The following is a 22,836-nucleotide window of genomic DNA, read 5'->3' as shown; positions in this document are numbered from 1 at the left end:
TCTGTGGGACATGGATTATGAGAGACTGTTGCCCAGTAAGAAAACCTTTCCTGAGACTGGGGGCTCTTACAAACCCTCCAGCCTGTTCAGAAGCAGCTCTCCCTTGAGTTACCACAGGACAAGTTTGCTAAGTCAGAATCTGGGCCAGAAGCCATCAGAAAAGCACTTGTCCAGTGAAGTATTCCTTGAATCTTTCAGATATATTTTAATGGATACCTTGGGACCTAGCTTGGCCTGGAATCTCTCTTGGTTTTGCAGCTGTGATCAAAATGCCAACCTGCTCAAAACTCACATCAGGGCCCTCAAGGTGATCCAGCACAAGGTGAAGCTGTTCTTGCTGTACAAGATGCTCCAGCTCCTCAGGAATATGGGAGTGTTGTCTCAACGCCAGCAGTCCAGGGCTTTCTCTCTGTTCCAGAAGCAAATGATTAAACCAAGAAAAATGCCAATAAAGCCCAAAGAGGAACAAACTGGTAGGTACACAAGGAGGAGATGTGGGTTTGCTATCTCAAACACTTTCTGGTGCTGGCTGACAGGAACAGCAGGGCAGGTGAGGGGTGGGCATTGCTGGGTGCAGCCTGGTTTGGATGGGTGCTGTGCCATGCCAGGAACTGCACTCAGCACTCGGGCTGAGCCGGGCTCAGCAGGATCAGGGAAGGATGGGCAGGACCAGTGAAGGAAGGGCAGGGTCACTGAAGGATGGGCAGAATTGATAGAGGACGGCCAGGACTGCTGGAGGATGGGCAGGGTCAGTGAAGGATGGGCAGGGATCGATAGAAGATGGGCAGGACCCCTGCAGGATGGGCAGGACCAGTGAAGGATGGCCAGAACCTCTGGAGAATGGGCAGGATCGGTGAAGGATGGACAGGAACGCTGGAGGATGGGAAGGATCGGTGAAGGATGGGCAGGATCGGTGAAGGGTGGGCAGGATCAGTGGAGGACGGGCAGGATCAGTGGAGGATGGGCAGGGTCGGTGAAGGATGGGCAGGATCAGTGGAGGATGGGCAGGGTCGGTGAAGGATGGGCAGGATCGGTGAAGGATGGGCAGGATCCGCTGCAGGATGGGCAGGGTCGGTGAAGGATGGGCAGGATCAGTGGAGGATGGGCAGGACTCCTGCAGGATGGGCAGGGTCGCTCCGTCTGCGCGGGCTCCGGCCGGGCCGCGGGGCAGCGGCTGTGCAAGGGCGCCGCCTACCGGCCGCCCGCGGCTCTGCAGGGACGCTCGGCGCCCGCGTTCCCCCCGTGTCCCCTCTCTGTGTCACCTCTCTGTGTCCCCCCCGTGTGTCCCCTCTCTGTGTCCCCTCTCTGTGTCCCCCCCAGTGTCCGTGTCCCTGGGGGCTCCGGGCTCGCACACTGGGCTCTGAGCTGGCGCTGGCCCTGCGGCGAGCCCCCCGCTGCCGGAGTTATCCCGCGGCTCCTCCTGTGCTCCGTGGGAACGGGGTGCTGCCCAGGGGATGCTGCCTCCGTTCCTCCTTCCTTCCTCGAAGGAAACAGGAAACCGCCCAGCGAGGGAGTGTGCCCGGGAAAAAATCACAGAGGAGGAACCTCCCTGCACTCGTGTGCCAGAGCTGAGTCCCTGGGCAGGGATGTCCGTGCCCTGCGAGTCAATTTCCTCAGGCCACTCACTTGTATTATCTTGGTTCTCTGCCCTGGCCTTACCATGGAAATCTCAGCCATCGATATTTGGTATTGGAGGCTCCAGCTGTGTTTGTAGGCAAAGCATTGCAATCACTGCGACGTGCCAAGACACAGGACAGCCGAGGCTGTCTCGTCCCTGGCAGCCCATTACAGAAAACGTCCCATTTTTGTTTGTTAGGAGGGTAAGCACAGTTTATAACCCACAGTAGCACTCGGAGGAGGGCTCGGGTTGGTTATTTCTGTGAGGAAGAGTTACACCAGGCGCATGTCGGAGGCAGTGAGCGTTAGTCATGATTTCTCATCTGCAGGTGTGAGGTTCTTCGGGAGTGTTCTCACGCTGTGGGTGCATCCTGTAACAGAGGGCTGTGGGGTAAACTTCATCCCGGTGCTGCTGCAAAGCAGAAATCAGCCTGGAAAAAAGGAATCTAAAGAGTGAAAGGGAAAGAGTTCAACTGCCAAGCACCACTCTACAGATAGTAATGGGGGCTTCTATGTTTACTTTAAAAAGAGGCAGCAATTTTTAGAAACCAGGTGATATGTTCAATCCCTTTTAGTCTGAAATTTTCTTCCTCAGGCCAGTGAAAAGTTAATATGGGGTGAAATGGCACTGAAATCCTCCATCTGACAGTAGTTCTCTCTCTCAAAAAAAAAAAAAACAAACCAGTCTATTTCTGGCTACAAAAGAGAAAATACCTTTAATGGATTTAAACAGTACTCACATCTTCAAGATTTTGGTTGCTTTTTCAGGAAAAGTCCCAGGTAAGCAGGAGTGGCTTTGGCTTTATTGATTGTTCTGTAAGGCCTTTACAAAGCTTAGCACTAACCAAGTGCTTTCTGTTTACCTCAGCTAGATTAATTGATTGATGGGATTAGTTGATATCTCTTATTTAGCTTGCTAGTTTGTGAAATCTTTTGCATGAGGTAAATACTTTAAATAACAATGTATGAGATTTCTAGGGCCCTGGCAGATTTAAAAGGCTCAGGTGCTCTTAGAATTTTGCACTTCTACCAACATTCGGTTCAGAGAATTTAGTGTGTTTTAAGACAAAATACTCTTATTTGTCTTGCCTTGCCTGGAACTTCCACCAGTAGATAAATTTTTCTTAAAAAACAGAGTGAAGCCTCCTGTACTTCTGGTAACAGCTCTGTGTTCCCATGACCTGCATTCGTATGTGTCATTTTCAGATAAGGGGGAGGCACAACGCTGACTAATGCTGCTTTTTTGGAAGGAAAATGACAAAAGCTATTTGAGACAGGAATAGAAGTGCCAGCACTGAATGACAGATGAGCAGCTGGTAGCAAAGGTGGCAGCTCTAGCATTTCCCTGTGTTTATGGAGTATTGAAACAAGGGAGAGTTACCTGGGTTTGGTTTTCTGGGCTGGATGCTTATCATCAGATTCAGCAAGTCTCTGGGTCCCAGGACCAGGCATAAGAGAGTGGATGGGTTTTGTTTAGCACAAGTCAATGTTGCTCCCTCAGTGGAGCTGCTGCCTGCAGCATGGGGCATGGCTGTGCCCCTCACCCACCCCCTCTGCTTCCAGTCTGTTCCCATATTTTGCCTGACAGCACTTGCTCCTTATTAACATGACTATAGCGTCTTTGTGCCCTCTGTCAGAAGAAATCCTGCACCAGAATAAATTTCAGAGGTGACAGATTGGAACAGTTTGACCAGATGATGGCACACAAATGTCTCTGAGACCTACAGCACCTGTGGCTCTGCACCTCTTTGGCTTTGGCCCTGGGCAGCAGCAGTGGCTGGAACCTTTGCCTACCCACAAGGAGGATGGTCATCCCGGAATGTTGGGCTCTGGAGTGCAGGTGAGGGATTACAACTCTGCTGTGGCTGCAGTAAAGCGGATACCTGTGTTTATGTGTCATCCAGAAGCTCAGTTGTGCTGTATTTCAGAGCCTATGAAAAATGTGATGTTGGGGTTCATGGAAAACAAGGCAGCATGTGATGGTCAGTGCCAGGTGAGATAGGTGTCAGGTGTGACAAGTGCCAGGGCCGCTGAGACTGGAACCTTCCAAGCCAGGAAGGCAGTGCCAGCGCATGGGGTTTTTGTGTCTGTGTCTTGTTGGAGCAGTTTCTAAGCCTCTTCCTCTCACTGCAGACTCTGAGCGCAGCTTGATGGGTGGTGAAGAGGCCAGTACCTCTCTGCTCACTCACTGTCAGGGGAGCTTTTGCAGCTGCTGGGTTACAGTGTCGTCCATAGATCTGCCAGACACAGGACAGTACAGGGTGAAACACCCCCACGGGAAGGTGCCAGAGGGGGTCAGCTGCCTCCCAAGAAGCACCAAGGCATGCCAAGCCCCGGTTTAGGACATCGGGACTGGTGTTCCTCAGCCCTCTGCCCTTGCAGAGACAGCTGGCACCCAGCCGCATCCTCTGCACGGGGCTGTTGAGCCCGGCCGGGCTCTGCACAGACCCGGGGGGAGCCCGGCAAGGAGCCCGCTGCCCCCGGAGCTGGGGAAACCCTTCCGTGCGGGCCGCGGGGCATCAGGCGCCGCTCGTAGATATACGTCCAGGCTGGAGGGAACGTCCCCGGCTGGGAGGAGCCAGCGGCTGAGCCGCTGTAAACAGTGCGGGCACCGCCAGCGGTTGGGAGATGGATATAAAAGGGAGGCGGAGGGGAGGCAGCCGGAGCGGCGGAGCGGGAGCTGCCTGCGCCGGCCTGCCCCTGCCCTGCCCGGTGCGGCAGCTCCGAGAGCCTGCGGGCAGAGTCCACGGTGGGCGCTGTCGGGACAGGTAAGTGTGTGTGCAGAGAAGTTTGGAACCGCTCGTCGAGCAGCCGCTGGGTTCGCGCCGCTCCGGCTCCCTCTGTCCGCGCTGCTGTGCGCTGCTCGCCGCCTCCGGGCTGCGCCGAGAGGGGACGGGGGTTCTGCTTTCGCCGTCGCGACGTTAAGTGAAGGGGGAAAAGGAGAACAAAAAAAAAAAAAAAAAACAACGAAAGCAAAACACATCCAAAGCGAAATGTGCCTTTTGGCGGCTCCGTGCAAAGTCGCGGCGCACGTGTTGCGGCCGAGGGCGGCCCCGGGCTGCAGGTAGCGGCTGCGGGACCGCCCGGGACGCGCCGTCCGCTGGGAGCCCCGGGAGCCGCGGCTCCTCCTGCCCTTCGCGCCGGACCCGGTGCCGGTGCCGGTGCCGCCGCGGGACGCGTCGTGGAGCAGCGCTCGGCCGCAGCATCAGGTCGGTACCGCGCCCTCCGCGCCCCTCGCCCCGCCGACCCCGCCGCCGCTGCCGCCGCCCGTTTCTTGCAGGGCCCTGCCCGGATGCCGCCCCGCACCTCGCCCCGGGGCCACCCCGCTCCGACACCTGTGGCCGGCCGTGCGCCTCGAGGGCTCGGCCGCCTTCCCTCCCTCGTCATCCGCCACCGAGGTGAGCGGGGCCCGGAGCCCGGAGCTGCGGGGATGTCCCGGCCGCGCCTGCCGGCACCTCCCGCCCCAGCGCCTCCGCTCCCCTCGCCACCCAGGGCAGCCGGGGCTCGCCGACCGCCCCCACGGGCCGCCCATCACCTACAGCCCGCTGCACCCTCATCCGCGACGGCGGGAGCGACACATCGGCCCGGAGCGCTGCCCCTGCGGCTCACGGCCACCGGCTCGCTGCACGGGCGAGGGGCGGCCACGGAGGGCTGCGGGCAGAAGTTGGTGTGCGTGAATCACGGCGGCATCCCGGAGCCGCACGGCCGGCCCGACCCTCCTGGACAGGACGCTGCATCCCGGCCGGCTCCGCCACGGCCCCGAGAGGCGCTGGGGCAGCCGCGGGCTCAGCCTGAGCTCCTGGACGGCGGCACGGCACGGCACGGCACGGCACGGCTGCAGGCGGAGGCGCTTCCACAGCCACCCGCGGCCGGGCTCAGCGCTTTCCTGGCCCCGCTGCCCCCGGGGGAACTCGGCCGCCCGCAGCCTCCACTCCCGAGACGCGGCCGCTGCTGCGGGACCGCCTGGGCAGCAGCGGCACCGTCCGCCGGCGCTACAGGTGAGGCGGGGGCGGGAGCGGAGCCACCATGGACAGCTCCGCAACGCCGGGGGCTCGGCCCGACCCGGGGCGGAGCGGGGCCCGGACGGGCGGGGGGCGGCGGGTACCCGGGGGGATGCGGTGGGATACCCGGGGGGATGCGGTGGGATACCCGGGGGGATGCCGTGGGATACCCGGGGGGATGAATCTGCATCAGGCCACCCGTGCCAGACGGAGGGACCTGGGCCATGCTGTGCGCTCCCTCCTGCCCAAGTTCTCTGCTGGGTGGAGGGCTCGGAATGTCACTGGTTTGCTCCTTCCCTGTCTCCGTCAGGCAGTCCTGGGCGCTGGTGGTGGGGATTCTCAGAGGGGATCGGCTTTCCAGAGCAGAAGATAAGCAGGAGTATCACGGGAGTGGAACTACGGGGTTAGCCATCACCCAAAGAGATTTCCTCACATAGGACGGTACCTGTTTTACTGTTACTGCTTTCAGTGGATGGATAAAAGGTTCAGTCTTCCCTGAGAATTGCTCGTCTTCTGTTGCTTTGCTCTGCTTTTCCTGTGTGGCTGCTGTGAATCTGAACAGTGCAATGATAATCATACCATAGTCTTTGGCTCACGTGGATGTTGACCAAGCTAACAGAAGTACTCTCTCAAATTAACGTTTTAGCTTTCTACAAAGAGATGGCACTAACATATTCAATGGCTAGAGCACTTCTATCATGCAAAGGGTTATCTAGATCAAAATTAAATCAGCATGCTCTTCATCTAATTGCATGATTCTGCCACGTGCAGCTGTAAAAATAATTGATTGCTTCATTTATCAGGTGTGCCTCATAGTGGATTTAAAGTGGAAGTGTCCAAAGGAATAATTCTTCATCTGGTGGATGAGGTTACAAGTTGGTTACCTGGTGACCTGGTACTGTCACTGCCAGCACAGATTATTTTATGCATCAGGCTGAAGAGTTTAATCTCCTTCCTTGCCCAAGGAAAAAGGTCAGGTGAAAATTGATGGCATGAAATACATTTTTATTAAATATATTTTGTCTTGTCTTTTACATTCTACTTTACTTGTCTTTAAAAGTAGTTTTTGTCCCATAAACATAAGGGCTCATATGAGAGCTGAGGCCCTAATTTTATTTTGGGGCTTGAAAGTTTCACCAGAGGCAGCAGTCCTTTGTAGCAGCCTCTGGGATCAGATACTAACAACTGGCATATCCCCAGACTTGGTGATTGTTTGAAGGAAGGGTGTGCACTTGGCCAGAACAATTCAATACTAAAGATGCTGTGTTCATCTAAAAAGTTTTCTTGTTTCCATAGGCAGCCTACTTTGTCTTCACATTGGAGAAGTCATAGGTGGTGTTGATATGAGGGCAGAGGTTTTCTGACCAGAAATATAGTTATTCAAGGAGAAATGGAAGACAATGTTATGGACAATATCAACATCAGTTTTTTTATACATTTGGAGGGCATATTAAAGTGAGTAATTTTGAATACTTTTGCTTGTAGGTAGTTTCTGATAATTCCTTTCCTGGTTTGTAAACAAGTGATATATATAGCGTCAAATTACCATTGTGTGTGGGGGAAAAAAGTATGTTTGTCTATGAAAAAGGGGGAAATTTGTTAGCCTGTCTTGCAAAACTAGACTTGCAACGAGAATTTTCTTCACTATGTCTGCAATAACATGTCCTCCTAGGGGATTCCCTTGGAGGGGATCCTTTGGCAGCACTGCTGTCAGTAGAACCCATGCAGAGCTAGCTCATGAAATGTCTCTGAAGGAATTGTGGTTCCTGCAGAGCAAACCTGCTGCCTCCCTGGCTCAGAGAAGTGCTGGCTCTCACCCTGTTGTGCTTTGCCTCTCAGTAGTCTCACATGTCCTGGGTGCAGTCCTGCTGTTTGCAGGGGCTTTGTGTGAAGTTTCTCCTGCACCAGGTGGTGGAAACTGAGGAGCTGCGCAGGTCTGGGCTAAAATCACTCGACAGTAGAAGCTGCCAGGAAAGGGAGCCTGGTGGCAAATGCTCCCCCTCTCTGCAGTTGGCAGGAGCACCGTGTCTGTCGCTGCTATTGCTAAACTCTGCACATGCTGCCTGGCAGCTGCTCCTTGGCAGCCCCTGCCCGTAGGTGTGCAGCTGCTGGCACATGGCTCTGCAGGTCCTGAGCTGCTCTGCGTGGAAACAGGGAGCTCACACTTCCTCCTGGGACCGTGTTTCACTCTGCAAAAGTATTGCCTAATGAGAGAGGAAAAAAAGCCCAAACCCGTTTTTCTTTTTGTGTGTGTTTCCATTGTAATGCCTTACCTGGATGTGCATTTGTCTCAACAGATCCTAAGGAATTTTAGCTCTGTTCACATGTCAGGAGTGGAACTGAAAAAACATGGGGCAAAAAGTCCTGGGCAGTTATCCTGTGGATTTTCACCTGGCTGAGGATGTGGATGAGAGAGGAGGATATGAACATCCATTGCACCTCAATAACCTGGCTATCACCACTGCTCCTCAGGGTGGAACCCATGGCCTTCTGGTAGGACACACATTTTATTAGTAACAAGTTCAGTTCTTTGCATAGCCAGGACTAAATAGCAAGAGCCATCTGTGACACAAAGATAAACCAGAATACTGAAATAAAGCATCTTTTTCCCAAGAAATGTCCTGACTTCACCTTTGTTTGAGTTAGGACTGTTCCTCTGGTAGTGCAGCTGTTTGAAATAAATGTCAGGTTCTCAGCACAGCCTAATTAATATGATCAGATCAGATATAGTGTGATCAGATACAGGGAAATCTTTGCCATGGTAATTCTGGACAGTTTGTGATAATGGGAACTTTCATTTAAAATTAAAGCAGTGAAGTATAAATGGAGCTGACTGAAGCAATGGACATTAATTTGCAATGAGATAAAAAAGACAGGCCTTGTTCAAGTCAGGGTAACATGAAATATATCCCAAAATTTTCATGTGACAAAGGGAATGAAATATGAACAGAACTGACCCAAATGGTCACTTCAGTGCCAGGATAGTCCCCAGGAACTTGGCTTTGACCTAGATCCTCACAAGGGCATTCTGAACTTAGGAATAAAGGTCACAACAAAAGCCATACGTGTCCCAGCTGGAGAAGAGAGATTCCTGCTCCAGTCCCAACATGTCCAGTTGCTGTGTGCTCTGCAGGACCCTGAGTGATATTTTGGTGTCTGTGAGCATTTCCTCATTCACTGGGTGGGTGCTCAGGCTGACACTCCCTGACCTCCTGTGTTTTTCCTGGCAAGTTTTTCTCAGTCCTGTAAGGACTGAAAAAGCTGTGTAAGACACAAAATGGAAATGTGCTCCATGTGTGAAAGGGTCCCCTGAAAGAATGTATTCATGAAAATGTGACATAGAACCTGTACAACACAGGAACACTCTTCATGTATTCTAAACTTGATTTATATTGTTCAGATCACTCACAATTTTTTGATTGCCTTCTCATATTTGTGATTTTCTCTGTCTGTAGAGCCTAATTCTGTGTACAGAGTCCTTAGGTTGACAGGAGTTTTGTCCAGTATGTGTGGATGTAGTTTAGCTTTCTTTCTTCTGCTTGGATATTAAAGCTCTGGAATTGAAGTAATGTGTCTGGGATGAAAAAAAAAAGCTTTATGCTAATAATGGTCCTTAGAAGAACGATGCATGGTCTTGCTCTTTATCAGAAGGGAGGCACTCGAGGGTTTATCTGCATATGTGGGGTGCAATAGAGCAATCAATAATCCAAGTGAGATCCAGCCCTGGCCATGTGACCCTGGGCTTGGAGTACTTGAATCAGTGAGATGATTTTATAGCAAAGATTAAATATGTGATTCTTTGAAAGACTCACGTGGCTTTGATCTGTAGTCATTAAAATGAAGAGTAGTTAAAATGTAATAAGCAGCTTTGCCTTAAAAGAATTTAAAATAATTTGCAATTCCAGAGAGCAGCATGTGTATCAGAGCAAGGCAGTTAAATAACACAGACAGGCACCTGCTTCAGCTTCAGATCATGAAATTCCAGCCCTTGAGGCAAAGCAAACCAGAGAGGAGGTTTCCCCCCCTCCCATCCTGAGGTTTTAGAGCATGTAATTTTAGATGTACATTGCCAGAGTGGTTTGTGCTGCACTGTGTGTGGGTCATGCAGAGCTGTCTGCACTCCCCTTCTCCATCTGCTGCTCTGTGCCAGGCTCGTGCAGCAGCTTGTGTTCCTGGGGAGCTGGGAGCAGGCTGGGCTGTGCCCAGAGCTGGGCACATGTCAGGCGTGTGCAGCCTGTGAGTCTGTCCTGGCCAATGGTGCAGGGCAGAAAGGTCACCAATATTGTGTTGCTGGACTATTTATAATTCAGTGTTTAGAGGTGTCTTAATCATCTGGTATTGGCCACAGTGTTTCGTGTGCCAGCATGAAACCCTGGTGCTGGGGACATACAGTAAAATGCCACTGTGACACTGCTGCAGGTGGGTGCCTTTCCAGGCTTGGGTTTTCTATCAGTGATATGCTGGAATTGATCAGTTATTGGGGTTTTGTTCTGATGGCATGGACCCTTATCTCTGAGCACTAATGTAAGTGATCTTTAAATCACATTAGTCCTGGTCACGAGAGTGATCTCTGCAGTTTCGTCTGTGTGACTTTTCAGGGCTGCCATGCAAGCCTGAAGCTGGGACTGGTCATATTAATTGAAGCTAAGATCTGGTTTTGGATACAAGTCTGGCTTTTCATGCAGCCCTTTGAAGCACAATTAGCCAAACTGCAGCTAAATGCAGAAGAATGAAACCCTACAATTGAAATGCTGTTTAGAACAATGAGCAGTTTGTTGCTGCACTTTTCTCTCCAAAGTTAGTCTTGCATGGCCTCCTCCTGCCCATCATTTGGGAGGGTGGAAGTGGCCAGGCTCACTGATCTTAGCAGGCTGGCAGGCACGCTTGCATTTTCGTCTAAATCCATTTCCTATTTGTGTTTCCAAGCCTCAGCTGGCTGGGAGGGACACGCTCAGTGTCAGCTCTCTCTTACCCTCCCTGTGACTCACTCCAAGGTGCTGCACCCATCTGTAGGGTCCTGGTGGATTTCCAACACTCAGTCAGGGGGAACTGGCTACCTGTGTACCTCAATTTGTTGAGCCTCATGTTTAACTCTCTTTTGGACACTCAGTGAGGCAGAAACAAGAGCAGCAGATGACAAGTTTGAGGGGTGACTGCCAGGAAAACAATGAAATCCAGCAGAGCTATACCTATGGGGACTATAGTGTTTGTGACTCCAGATGTTATGTACAGTTGCAGCCCATCAAGGGGAAATTACAGGATATGATTCCACGAAATGGATTTATTTCAAGTATCCCTCTGTATACAAAAATAACCAAGTAGGTTAATATTAGTTAATCTTGCAGTCTTGCACAGACATAACTGACGTCAACAGGAATTTTGTATGCCTGAAGAGGGAATATAAATGCTGACAGGGATCATTTGAGTACAAAATTAAGGTTTCTGGAAGATTTAGTAACAAATAGCTGGTATTTTAACTACCCTGATTTAGTATTTACATTTAAAAGAAGGATTTCTGAATTTATCTTCATAAGACTGTACATCAAAGGAGGCTTGTGCTAAGCCCTTTTGGTCAAATTAGGGTTTAATGCAATATCCCTGGGCATGTCAATTAATATTAAACAGACTGAAATAGGAAAATACCATCTCTACCCAAGATGATCATTACAGGAGTGTCCCTGCACCTTCTGAGAACGGAGGTGAAAGAATGTGAATCTCGTTAATATAAATGACTTTGCATGGTGCATTTAAAAAAATTTATTTAATTTTGGAAATGTTGCAGTCATAAAAATTTCTAGATTAACCATGCTGATTTGTTGGTTTATCATGTGAGACACACTTATCTTTATGCATCTTTATGTAGACATTTACTCCATGACACTGAATTGAATATTCTCTCTGAGAGCTGAGGGCATTTTTAAATCCAGTATTTTGCAATTTTCCCTTAATTATGCATGTAATCTTCCTCAGAGTAGTTTTAAGATCAGTGCACAGTGATGCACACTGCCTGTAGCTCCAGTCAGCTCCAGGGCTGATGGAGGCACCTCTCAGTGATAGAGGGTTAGCAATGTTTTTATACATGATCTTTATTAATTAAGATGTTATCCAATGAAGCAAGACAACAGATGACAATGCTGTCATAGTTCTATCTGGCTTCTGTGTGTACCACTACTGAGCTTCCCTCTGAAGAAAAACTCCTTACTGGGACAAACATCTACGTTATATCTCCTTAATCTTCTTCTTAATGGGCCACTTGTGGCTTGCAAGGATATTTGGGTTGTTTTTACATGTAGAAGCTTCATAAATTCATAGAGAATCCCTAACTCCTGCCATTGCCCCTAAAGTTTCAAAAAACAGACCAGAAGTTTCATTTCCAGACATTTTCCAAAGCTTCTTAACTTGAAAAACGCCCCCCAACCCTTGGATTTCCTTCAGCTGCATTGAACAGAGCATGGATTTTGTGTTAATGTTCACATATAATTTACAATAGGTTCAGCATGTGGCTCCATAAATGACCATGTCTGACATTACTAGATGGTTTATTTTCCTTAAAGAGTGTCATTAAAAGGTTGTGTGGAGTTTTAAAGTCAATAGGAGAGTTGTGGCTCAAGTCCAGGGCAGTGCTATGAAAATGTATCCGTTCCTGTTTGGTAACTGCTCAGGATCATTTTGATTTTGATTTTTCAGGGCTGTCAGCACATTCTGGATTGCAAATCCAAACAACAACTTAATAGAGAATGCAGTGGCTGCTGCTCAGGTAAAACCATTTAATGGCAGAGCTGTGCTTTGCCTCCACTTCCCAAATATTCTACATTTATTTATTGATGTCAGGAGCAATAAGTTTTTACTAAGACATAGAATTTGGATATGTATTTCTGCTCTCTTTGTTTCTGTTAAGAACAAATATTTGCCTACACTTCTCCACTGATTTCTCTTACAATTATGCCTGGAACTGGTGTGTGATAGCTCTTAGAAAATATTGATTTTTATTTGTAGTTAATAGTTAAATTATTAACTATTAACTAATTAACTATTAAATAACTAACTAAATAACTATTAAATTATTAACTAATAATAAAATTTTATATTTCTATATATGAATACATGCTCTCCCCTTATTATAATCTCTTATGTTTACCCAAAACATGTTTGTGCTTTATATACCTGTACAGACCTGACTGTTTTCTATAAACCACCTGAATTTCACCCACAATAAATGCATTTTTACAACCCTTGTGTGTGCCCTGGGGACCCACTGTGCCTGCCAAAGGCTGAGCTGGGAGGTGCAGGAGCTGTGGGCTGCTGGTGTCCCCCAGGAGCCGCACGTTGGACAGGCTCAGGTTGGAAATCTGTCCAGCACAGTGTGAAAAGCTGCACTCCAGGGTAGCCTGCACCACTGATGGCAGTGCCCCATCTCTCACACCTCCCTCTGTCTTTTAGGATGTTGGGATATGGTGCCTCTTCCACTGGGTCCTCGCCAGGCAGTCTGAGGGGAAATATCCAGAGGGACAGGCTGAACACATCCCCTGGGAGTGCTTTACAGCAGAGCCCCCTCCAGTTTCAAGGCAAGTGATGGTTTTTATGTTTCTGTCAATATGATAGCATGGCACTGACTGTGTGTGCTGCTCTGGGATGCTTGTGGGTGTCTCACATTTTGATTTTTTTAACACTGTATCAAGACACAATCAACTTTTGAGGGCCCTGTTTGTTCTAAATATTGAAGAGGGAGCTGAGGGGAGTAGAGGGCCCATTCCAGGAGCTTCAGTTGGGTGGCTGTGTTAGAGGGAATGTCCCAGGCTGTGGGCACACCTACTCTAAGTGAGATTTAAGGACAGACAGGCAGCACTCCCAGCACTGCTGTTGACCACAATGATGCCAGGATGTAAAGGGATGGGGGAAAGTAATCTGTGCCAACAACTGCTCATCACCTCTGGAAGATGAGAGCAAAAATTCAAGGGTAGTTCCAAGAAAAACACTTTCCCCAAATATGCTGTTGACACAAAAACATAACCTGTAAGGCATAAAAAACATTTTAAACTTATTTCTAAATATTCTCAATAGAAATTGGTTTTGTTTGCTGTGCTTTGTATGTTTTACCTCTTGGTCCATGCTGCTCTAGCCCAAAGCCTGTGAGTTGGCTGCAGCAGCTCATGTTCTCTTTTGCCTGTCGGGGGACTCGTCACTCGTTATTTAAAGCCTTAATTCTTAACAACACTCTTTTTCCAAAAAGTTATCAAGAGCTTGGCAAGGTCCCTCATTGCTTTCTGCGAGGGAGGGAGAGTGGGAGTTCAGAGCCTTGCTCTGGGTCAGAAGAGAGCCCAAGATGCTGATGGATAACATCTGGCATTCTGTCCTGAATTCAGCGTGCTACATCCTGCGCTCATGTCCTGCTGAGCAGTGCCAGGAGACCCAAAGGGAAGGGAGAGCCCTGGCTGCTGCTGCTCCTGTGCCTGCACGCTCTGGCTGCCCGCAGGCATTGATAAAATCTCCCATCTTTGGTCCCTGTTGAGCGATCTGGTCAAGTAATTGGAAGCGTGTGCATTTCCAGGCTGGTTTGTTTATTGGAAAAGGAGTAAAGACAACGAGAGCCTGAAGATCCCAGGGAGGATCTCACTGTGGGTAATGCCAGGTGAGCACACGCTGCATGGCTCGGTGTTTTGGACAGTTGTACTGCATCTTGGCTTCTGCACTGCATTTAGCAGATCATTAATGCCTCGTTATGGCTGGAGCATCTGAAAAAAAAGCACTAGCTTTCTCTGATGTGCAGAGGCAACTATTGCATAGCTATGCACTGGACTGTTTGTGTTATTGCTGGCCAAAAAGGACACCCATGCACTTGGGGTTGTGAGGACTAAGCAGTGAAGCATGTGGAAGGGGATCCAGATCCCACTGGTGCATTAGTGGTTTGTAAACTCTAATATTTATCACTAATTGCTCAGAAGAACTTACATCTGAAAGGTGATGTAAGAGGCTGCTGAGACTGCTCTGGGATTAATGAGGAAAATAAATAGCCTCAAAGGTTTTTGTCAGCTGCCTCTTGCAGAGTGGAAGCAGGTAAATTAAGGCCATTTTGGGTCTGTGTGAGGAAGTTGAGAGAAATCAGCTGCTGCTCCTGGTCAAGCCTTGGCTTTTTGTCTCCTCCATCATACCCTGTCAATATGATGTTCCCATAAGGCTGAAAGGAAAGGATGTCTGTGTGTCCCTTGTGACACTTCCCTGCCAGGGCCACCCCCTTGGGCATCAAGGAGAAATGTGCCTTTGTACCTCAGCTGGGAGAAGCAGGAGGTGAGGGTAGACTTAGAAAAAGTAATGGTCATTTTTTCCCAAACACAGCACAAATCTACCATTAACAGCCACTGTGGCAAGAAAGAGCCTGTGAGCAATTTAGGTGCACCCAGCTCCCAGGGAGAATCTTTTTGCTTTCAGCAGCTTCTCCTTCAGCAGCCAAAGAAGCATTGCTGTACATGCAAGGAGAGCTGTACATGCAAGGAGAGCAGCTCCAATTACTCTGTTAGCTTTGCTGAATGAGATTCCTGAAAGTGTCTAATTGATTTTCCAACATCAACAGAGGGATTCTCACTGGGCCCTCTAAGGACATCTACAAAAGGATCGGAGTGACTTGGGAAAAATGTTTTCTATGCCTCTAAATCACATTGAATCAAATTAAAGAGCAGCTCTGGGCCCATTGGTGTCTAGTGAGAAGTCACCTGCTCACTTCACCTGGGCCAGAATTTCATCCTTATGAATGTTTCTTGTTTTCTGCTTTACACCAAAGCTCAAAAGTGAAATCAGGCTAATATCCTGACTCTGATTCAGGACATATCACCTCCTTAGACCCACCATGCCAATAACTGGACAACAAAAAAGATCTACTGGGTATTACTGCCTCTGTCTGCAATTGATTCTTGTGTCCCTTGTGGTGCATTAACTAAGATTCTTTCTTCAGGTTTTGCCCACATCAAGATGCTGATCCTGAAAAGCCTCGAGTTCCTGCCGTGACTGATGCTGTTATTGCTCTTAAAAATAATGACCACAGGGCCTGGGCTGGGGATGGTGACATTATTTTCTGCAACTCAAGGTAGGTTATTACTGTTATATCATTCCCCCCACAGCAGGCATAAATAGGTCTGTAGGCCAAATTCACTGCAGACATTCCTCATCATTTACACCCTTGTGTTTCCTCTGTCCCAGGTTTTCAGACAATGGAATTGGACTCACTCTGGAAAGGTAATTCCTTAAAATGGGTCTTCTATCCATTTTTCCCTGCAGTGTAACATGCTCAAGAATGGAAACTGAGACATTCCCCTGCTAATTAGTGTAAGACAGGAGAAAAGCTTCCATTTCCCCTCTGGACCACATCAACTTTTCCCTGGGCAGCCATAAATACAAGAGGAAATTTAGCCTTTCATTCTCTTTGCCTCAGCATGCCTGGGGAATACATGATAATTGCTGAATATTTCCTGCTGAACAGGAGCTCCTGGACAGGAGATCCTGATGCTCAAGCACAAAGCTGCGTTGTCATGAACTTGGTTTAGAAACTAACTGGTTTCTAAACATACTTTAGAGCAGGCTCTTATAGAGCTGCATGCACCTCTTTCCAAATTAAAGGCACAAATTCTACTGTGTCTGTGGTGCAATTAAAAGTGTTAATTAATTGGTGTGCTGTGCTGCATATTTACATGGTGTTTCTTTGCTTGCAGTGATGGGACTTTCCCAACAACAGCTCCAGCCTGGAGGTTACATGTTCCATTTTTGTTGGAGAAAGCAGCAACTTTGGCTCCCAGGGAGGCCAAAACAGCTAGTGGGGAAAAGGGGCAAATGGAGAACACAGAACACTGCCCAGAAACAAGTGAGTTATTCTTCTGTCATTTCTTCTTGGCATTAGCATAAGGTAGAAGAAAAGCCCCTGGAATTAATGTGGCTACCAATGAGTAATTTATACCAGGTGCTTAAATTATTGTTCAGGCCAGAAATAATAAGCATGCAAATAAACTTACTCTTCAGGCCAGCAGCTTGAGAGCATTCTTGACTGAATGTGTTTGATTTAGTTTTCTCCTTGGTGTATTAGTCAGCAGAGAACAGATTAGAGAACCTGACTGATGCCAAATGGCTCTTGTGTGGTGCTTCAGTGGTGCAGAACCAAGGTGCTTGTGTTTAAATCTCCCAGGACATTCCCTGTCCATGGATCCCAGACTTATGATGGGTCTGTCAGGATGGCAAGCTGACAGACACTCAAGGGTTCTTCATGAAAAATCCCCCATGAAAGATCAGCCCCCAGAACAATGTGTCACAGACCCTGATGGAGAAAAGTGTAAGTGAGAGGAGCAGAAATGTTTGCTGTTAGATGTGATAGGTTTTAAAGTTTCTAGCAGTGGTGACTGCTATCCTAGAGCAGGATTTCCAAGCAGAGGTGTGTGTTACATTGGTGCAATGCCATCAATTAATTTTGAAACCCTTTTTTTCTTAGTCATGAAGGTTATTTATAAGCAAGTAAAATTTGATATCTTATGCCTGGGCAGACATACACAAAGAAATCTGCATTGGAGAAAGGTTTCACCTTGTAATCAGAACACCCAGAACACAAGTCTTGGGTAGTGCAGCATTGCCAGCTGCTGAGGACCGGGCAAGGACCTGGTCTCAGAGGCTGAGAGGGTCACACAGAAGATATCAGGAGCCAATAAGCTGCAAAACAATTCTACAGAAATAGCAAATGCACTGAGAAGCAAAGCCCTGACCCAGTTTCTGAGATCAGCTGTGAAATTCCTGTTGTGCACAACAGGGACTTCCCCTGAGCTGTGACAACAGAATGGGGCTCTGTATCTCTGCCTTGGCAGAAGCTGGAGCATGCTGAGCAACTCCAGCCCTTGTCCTGGATTCCTGTAGGGTTCATGACCCTGGACACTTGGCTTTGGAAATGGTGGATTGCACCTGGCTCTCTCCAGGAATCATGACCTCCTGAGCTTTTTTCAGACAAGGTCCATAGTTGTTGGGATGTCCATGAACTGCAGTAACTTTGGCCTGAGGTTTGGCTTTACCTTGAGGAAAATTTCCATTGTCTGAGATTGACCAATATCACTCCCTCTGGCAAGCAGAGAGTTTATCTGTCCCCTCTCTGGAACACTTCAGACCAACAACCAGGGGTATTTCATGAAAGGATGGTGTTGATTGCAGTCACTTGACTGCTCCTCTAAGTAAAAAACATGGTCTTTGTGCATTTTGGTGAGAAGATCTTAATTGCCTTGGATGCTTCATGGACATTTGGAACAAGAGTAAGGGGTAATTTGCTGTTCCTTCTTCACGTGTTCCCTTGGGGAAATGGTTATAAGATGATCGTGGGGGACATTAACAAGAAAATCAACATGGAACAGGGCAGGGGAGCTTAGAGAAAAAATGTTTGCTCAGTGAAGTGGAAGAGAGTGGAAAATTTATTCCATAAAGGCTGTAGGACTGTCCACCAGAATGGTTTCAGACAGGTGATATCTATGCACATTGGCAAAGAGTTGATTATACCTCAAATGACTAAAAATGCAACTCTTAATACAGTCACAACATCTGAGGCCAATGAGCCTGCTGAATATGCAGCATTGTCTGTTTGAGAGGCAGTTCAGTACTGCAACACCTTTAGGACCTACGGTTTTCAAAGTAAAAATGGTCAGAAGATTTCCCAAATAATTCTGCAAAGCAAATTAAACCAGTGCAGTGTAAGCCTATTACAAAAAAAAAAGTCCAAAAAACAAACAAACAAACAAAAAAAACCAAACCCGAACCCAAACAAACCCTAATGACATGATCTCAATAACTATTTATTATTTGTATATTTCTAAGAAAATATCAACTTCTGAAGCTGGTACTTTGCCAGCTTAAAAATCATGTATGTTTGTAAGCACCTGCATCCCAGCAATTTTCACTTTGATTCCCTTTTATCTGGATTGAATCCAGATGTGCTACATCTGATTTTATACTCGTAGGATCACACACAGTTTATTTTTTTTGTTGTTGTTACTCATTGCTATATGGGGTAATATATCTTTGCCTAGTTAAGATAGAGCCTGTCAACCATTTTAATTAATTTTCCATCTCCAGGCTTCTTAGTTTTATTAGCCATTTTATTAGTTTTTAAAGGATGGCTAAGTACTAATTCCCTAAAGTACAATCATTTTACTGTTGTTCTTTAAGAAGAAATTAAACATTACTGCAAGTTGTACAGTGATGACAAAACTATTAGTCATGCTGAAGGATAATTGTGTAATTAATCAGACTAATCAGCAGATTGGTTAGACAACAAAATAATAAAGCCAGTCAGGTCTTGTTTAATTCCAGCATAAAAATAGCAGTGAAGCAGAACAGAAGACCTAAACACTACACTCCACACAAAGGATTCTAATTGTCTATCCATTGACAAAGCTGCATCTCACATATTATCTATGCATTTATCCATTGCAATATTATTGCTGGGCTGGTTTGTTTGTTTTGAGAAGAGTGCTTTCAAAAAGTCATTTCAAAAAGCAGTGGCAGCAGCAGCTGGCTGCAGCCCAGCTGAGGGATGACTGATGGCTGTGGTCTCCTGTATCTCTGTCAGTCAGCAGGACCTGGAGAGCTCAAGCAAGGTGCCCCAGCCCAGAACCAAGCCATGGCCACACACTGGTGCCCCACTGCTTGAGAAGAGCTGACATATCTCTTTTTAGTCACAAAACAGCCACCCATTCAGCCCTCTGTGTCCCACAGCCATCAGTCATCCCTCAGCTGGGCTGCAGCAAGCTGCTGCTGCTTCCACTGCTTTGAAATGACTTTTTGAAAGCACTCTTCTCAAAACAAACAAACCAGCCCAGCAATAATATTGCAATGGATAAATGCATAGATAATAGGTGAGATGCAGCTTTGTCAATGGATAGACAATTAGAATCCTTTGTGTGGAGTGTAATGTTTAGGTCTTCTGTTCTGCTTCACTGCTATTTTTATGCTTAGGGTGGATTCCATCCTATCCCTCTCCCACCTGTGCCAACCCTACTGCATCTCAGGAATTATTTCTGCCAAAGAAATCCCCGTGGGCTGTGTTGGGTGGGTTTGTGGTCCCCAGGAGAGCTCACAGGGGCTGCACTGACCCCTGGCTATATTGGCAGCTCCCATGGGACTGCAGTCCAGCCTAGCTGGGAGATGGGCACCTCCTCTTGTTGACTTTGCCACGTTTAGCCTGTGTTGTTTTAGCGCTGGCTTTCTGTGTCACATTTGCAAACAGCTCATGATGGGAAAAAGAAAAGCAGACAGTTGAAGTCTGTTATTTCCTGAAATAGAGAGGAGAAAAAAAACCCAGTCCCAACCTTAAAGAGACTCCTGACCAAAGGGACTTGGCAGGGTGAGGGTTTGCATCATTCCAGCAGAGGAAAAGCCATGGGGACAGAGACCTTGGGGGGTAAATGGGAGGAAGATTCCTGCTGGATGAAAATGGTTTTGTTAAAATTATAGTGAGATGTCTTTTGTTGGCAGCTTGTGCAAAGACTTGAATGTTACTAGAAGTTACTAATTATTACAATAATCTCCAGCACCTTATTGTTTTTTTAAATAGAAAGTGCAGTTGTCAGGGTTCCCTGCAGGTGTGTTAGGTGTGCTGCCCTTGGACAGGTTGAGTTGGCACATTCTTAAGAGATTACAAACAGAACTCTGTCAGGCTTCAGACAGGTAACTCAAGTATCCTTTACATGTGTCACTCAGAGGTGGCCACACCTAGTGAAAATTAGGTGGCTCAATAGTAGCGTCTATGACCTGTCTCTGCACCTTCTTCTAGCTCCTTCCTGGCTCCATGTGAACAACCCTGAGGAGCAGAGTCTTTGTTCCTGTGTGCTCACTTAGGAAAAATTATAAAAAACCACTGCCACAGCTGTAAGTGCAAACTCAGTAGCATTCCTGTCCCACAGTGTACCAAAGTAAGGCAACCTTGAGGCTTACACAAGAAGTGACACTGCTCATTAAAATTTCCACTTTAATTGTGACTTTCAGACTTTTTAGAGGAGAATTTTAGAGATAGGAATAAAATTAGCACCCAAAGTGTCTGCTGCTGGATGGAAACACTGAGAGTGTTGATCAAATGTCGGATGTACTGGCTGTGCCTTGGTTTGGTTTGAAGTGCAGCTGGCTTTGCTCTCCTCCCCAGTGCAGGGTCTGTTTTCATATGCAACTCCAGAAATGCCATCACTGAGCATTTGTAAAGGAGTTTTGAGCTGATGCATGGTGTTTACATTTTTTAACATCTTATATTTTATAAATTAAAATGAGAGGAAAAAAAACCCGGAAAACCAGTAAGTTTTGGGATCCTCCTAGGCCAAGGCCAGGTAGCCTTTTGGGGAAAAACTTCCTGTGGTGCAGCAAGAAAAGATTTTAAAAACCTCAGAAATGCACCTTAAACTTCCAAGTGTTTCAGCCTCCCTTAAAGGAGACTGCCTCAAGTATTTGATTATGAGATTCCTACTTAGACAAGAAGGTGGCAGAAAATGGTTCTAGGCTTTAACTTCATTTTAAAGGCATAACGACTTTTATTCTGCAAGTAGTTGTTGCTGCAGGGTTTGGGGATTTTTTTAAGGGGATGGACTTCCCATCCAACCCAGAGTCACAATAACCCTCCTATTCTCCTAAGCCCTTCTGTTTATTATTGTTAAAATAAAGCATTTAAAGCCCTTAATAAACTTTCAGCCTAATCCTGCTGACCCTGATTCTTATTCATGTGCACAGTCCAATTAAAATGAGTTGGTGTAAATGGAACAAATGACACTCCTTTGGACTGGCACTTTCCTGTGGTTATTTATGCTGTCTGCTTTGATATTCATTGCCAGCAGATTCATTCAGAGTGCTTGACCTGGAGTAATTATTTTCTTGATTACTTCAGAACTTAATCTTCACACCCTGTAATAATTTCATCTGCAGACATTAAAATATTCCACACTTTTTTTTTGCTGAACATCTGCAGTTGCCTTGTTTTGATGTATTTTCATATCAGGACAGATATTTTTACTTAGCTGCTGAAGAATCTTGAGAGCAGAGCTATGCACAATAAGGATAATGCTTCTTCCTGTTATTTCTCTTTCCTAAAAAAATTTTAAAAATCATGGGATGTATAAGAATGTGCACGAGAGCCAATTCTGAGAATTTAAAACTTTTATAAGTTTTACGGGGGTTTAGGAAGAACAATTATAAAAAAAATGACACTGACAGAACCACTTAAAAGGGACCTTGAAAAGATATGAGAAAATTTCCCAAATAGCTAGGTTTTTCTTTTCTTTATTAACAGCTGTGATATTCCTCAGTAAATTTCATAATCCTCTGGTATTTTCCTACACTCTCAGTCATCCTCTTCTTTTGCCACTGTTTAGTTTATTGCTGTGTGATTTCAAACAACACATGGTGGTGTGGGTGCACTTCAAAGAACCAAAGTCTAATTTTGGTGGAAATATCTCCTGGGATTCAGAAATGAGAGGGAGAACCAACATGGCTGGCATATTTTCTAAACAGAAGAGGCAAACCAAAACTCTGCTCAGACAATGGAGCCTCCTAGTTCCAAATCTATCACTGTCAAAATAGAGTTTTGCAAACTTGAGTCCTTACTTTGAGCTAAGCAGCGATTTTTCACCTTATTTTCTCCTCTAGGTTGGACTGAAAGTGCTTTTTGGCCGACCAGGCCAGTGGTTTGGAAACAATGGCAATGGAAATGTGCATCTTCCATGGTGTGGATGGCTGGGTGAGGGCATGCAGACACCCCCAGAGGCAGAGCAGAGCCTGCTGCCTCATCCCCTCAGTGTCCCCTGCTGGAATGGGGTGATCTCTCCTGGGAATCTCACAGGTAACGGGGCAGCCCAGCCTGCACCAGATACTCTGCTGAGGGGGGAGGCAGTGAGGCTGCTCAGCACTTCTCACACCAAGGGTGAACGATAGATTTGGTATCATTTTGCTGCAAGCTGAAATCCAGCTGGGGGAAGTTTGGTGTTTTCTTCTTCCGGGCATTTGCCCACTCTATCATGGGGCTCTTGAAGATTGTTGTGGTGAATCAGATTTCAGCCATGGAAGGTGTTTCTTCTCTGCTACATCCTACTTGTGTTCAGGGTGTTGAGATGCAAATTCACACCAATTTCCCATTTCCCATGCAGAAATCACAGGCTGAGAGATGGCCCTAGACCTTGCCAGCAGTGACTGTGACAGTCAAACACAGAGTATTCATGTCTCCTTAAGCTAA

At 47.1% G+C, this 22,836-nt stretch overlaps 1 protein-coding gene and 1 pseudogene across 2 annotated transcripts in view; both read left to right on the top strand.

Moving 5' to 3' along the window:
* Positions 1-3,436: 3,436 nt before the first annotated feature.
* LOC115907521 overlaps positions 3,437-22,836 on the top strand; it is a 44,459-nt pseudogene continuing 25,059 nt past the window's right edge.
* Positions 4,255-22,836, top strand: part of CEMIP (cell migration inducing hyaluronidase 1) — a 100,855-nt gene continuing 82,273 nt past the window's right edge. For both annotated transcript variants that reach the window (XM_030955554.1, XM_030955553.1), the window contains exon 1: positions 4,255-4,385. The gene's annotated coding sequence lies outside the window, so the exon portion shown is untranslated. The remainder of the gene's footprint in view (positions 4,386-22,836) is intronic.

This window comes from Camarhynchus parvulus, chromosome 10 (assembly GCF_901933205.1).
Source record: "Camarhynchus parvulus chromosome 10, STF_HiC, whole genome shotgun sequence".
NCBI lineage: Eukaryota > Metazoa > Chordata > Aves > Passeriformes > Thraupidae > Camarhynchus > Camarhynchus parvulus.
This window is presented reverse-complemented; position numbering and strand designations above follow the sequence as displayed.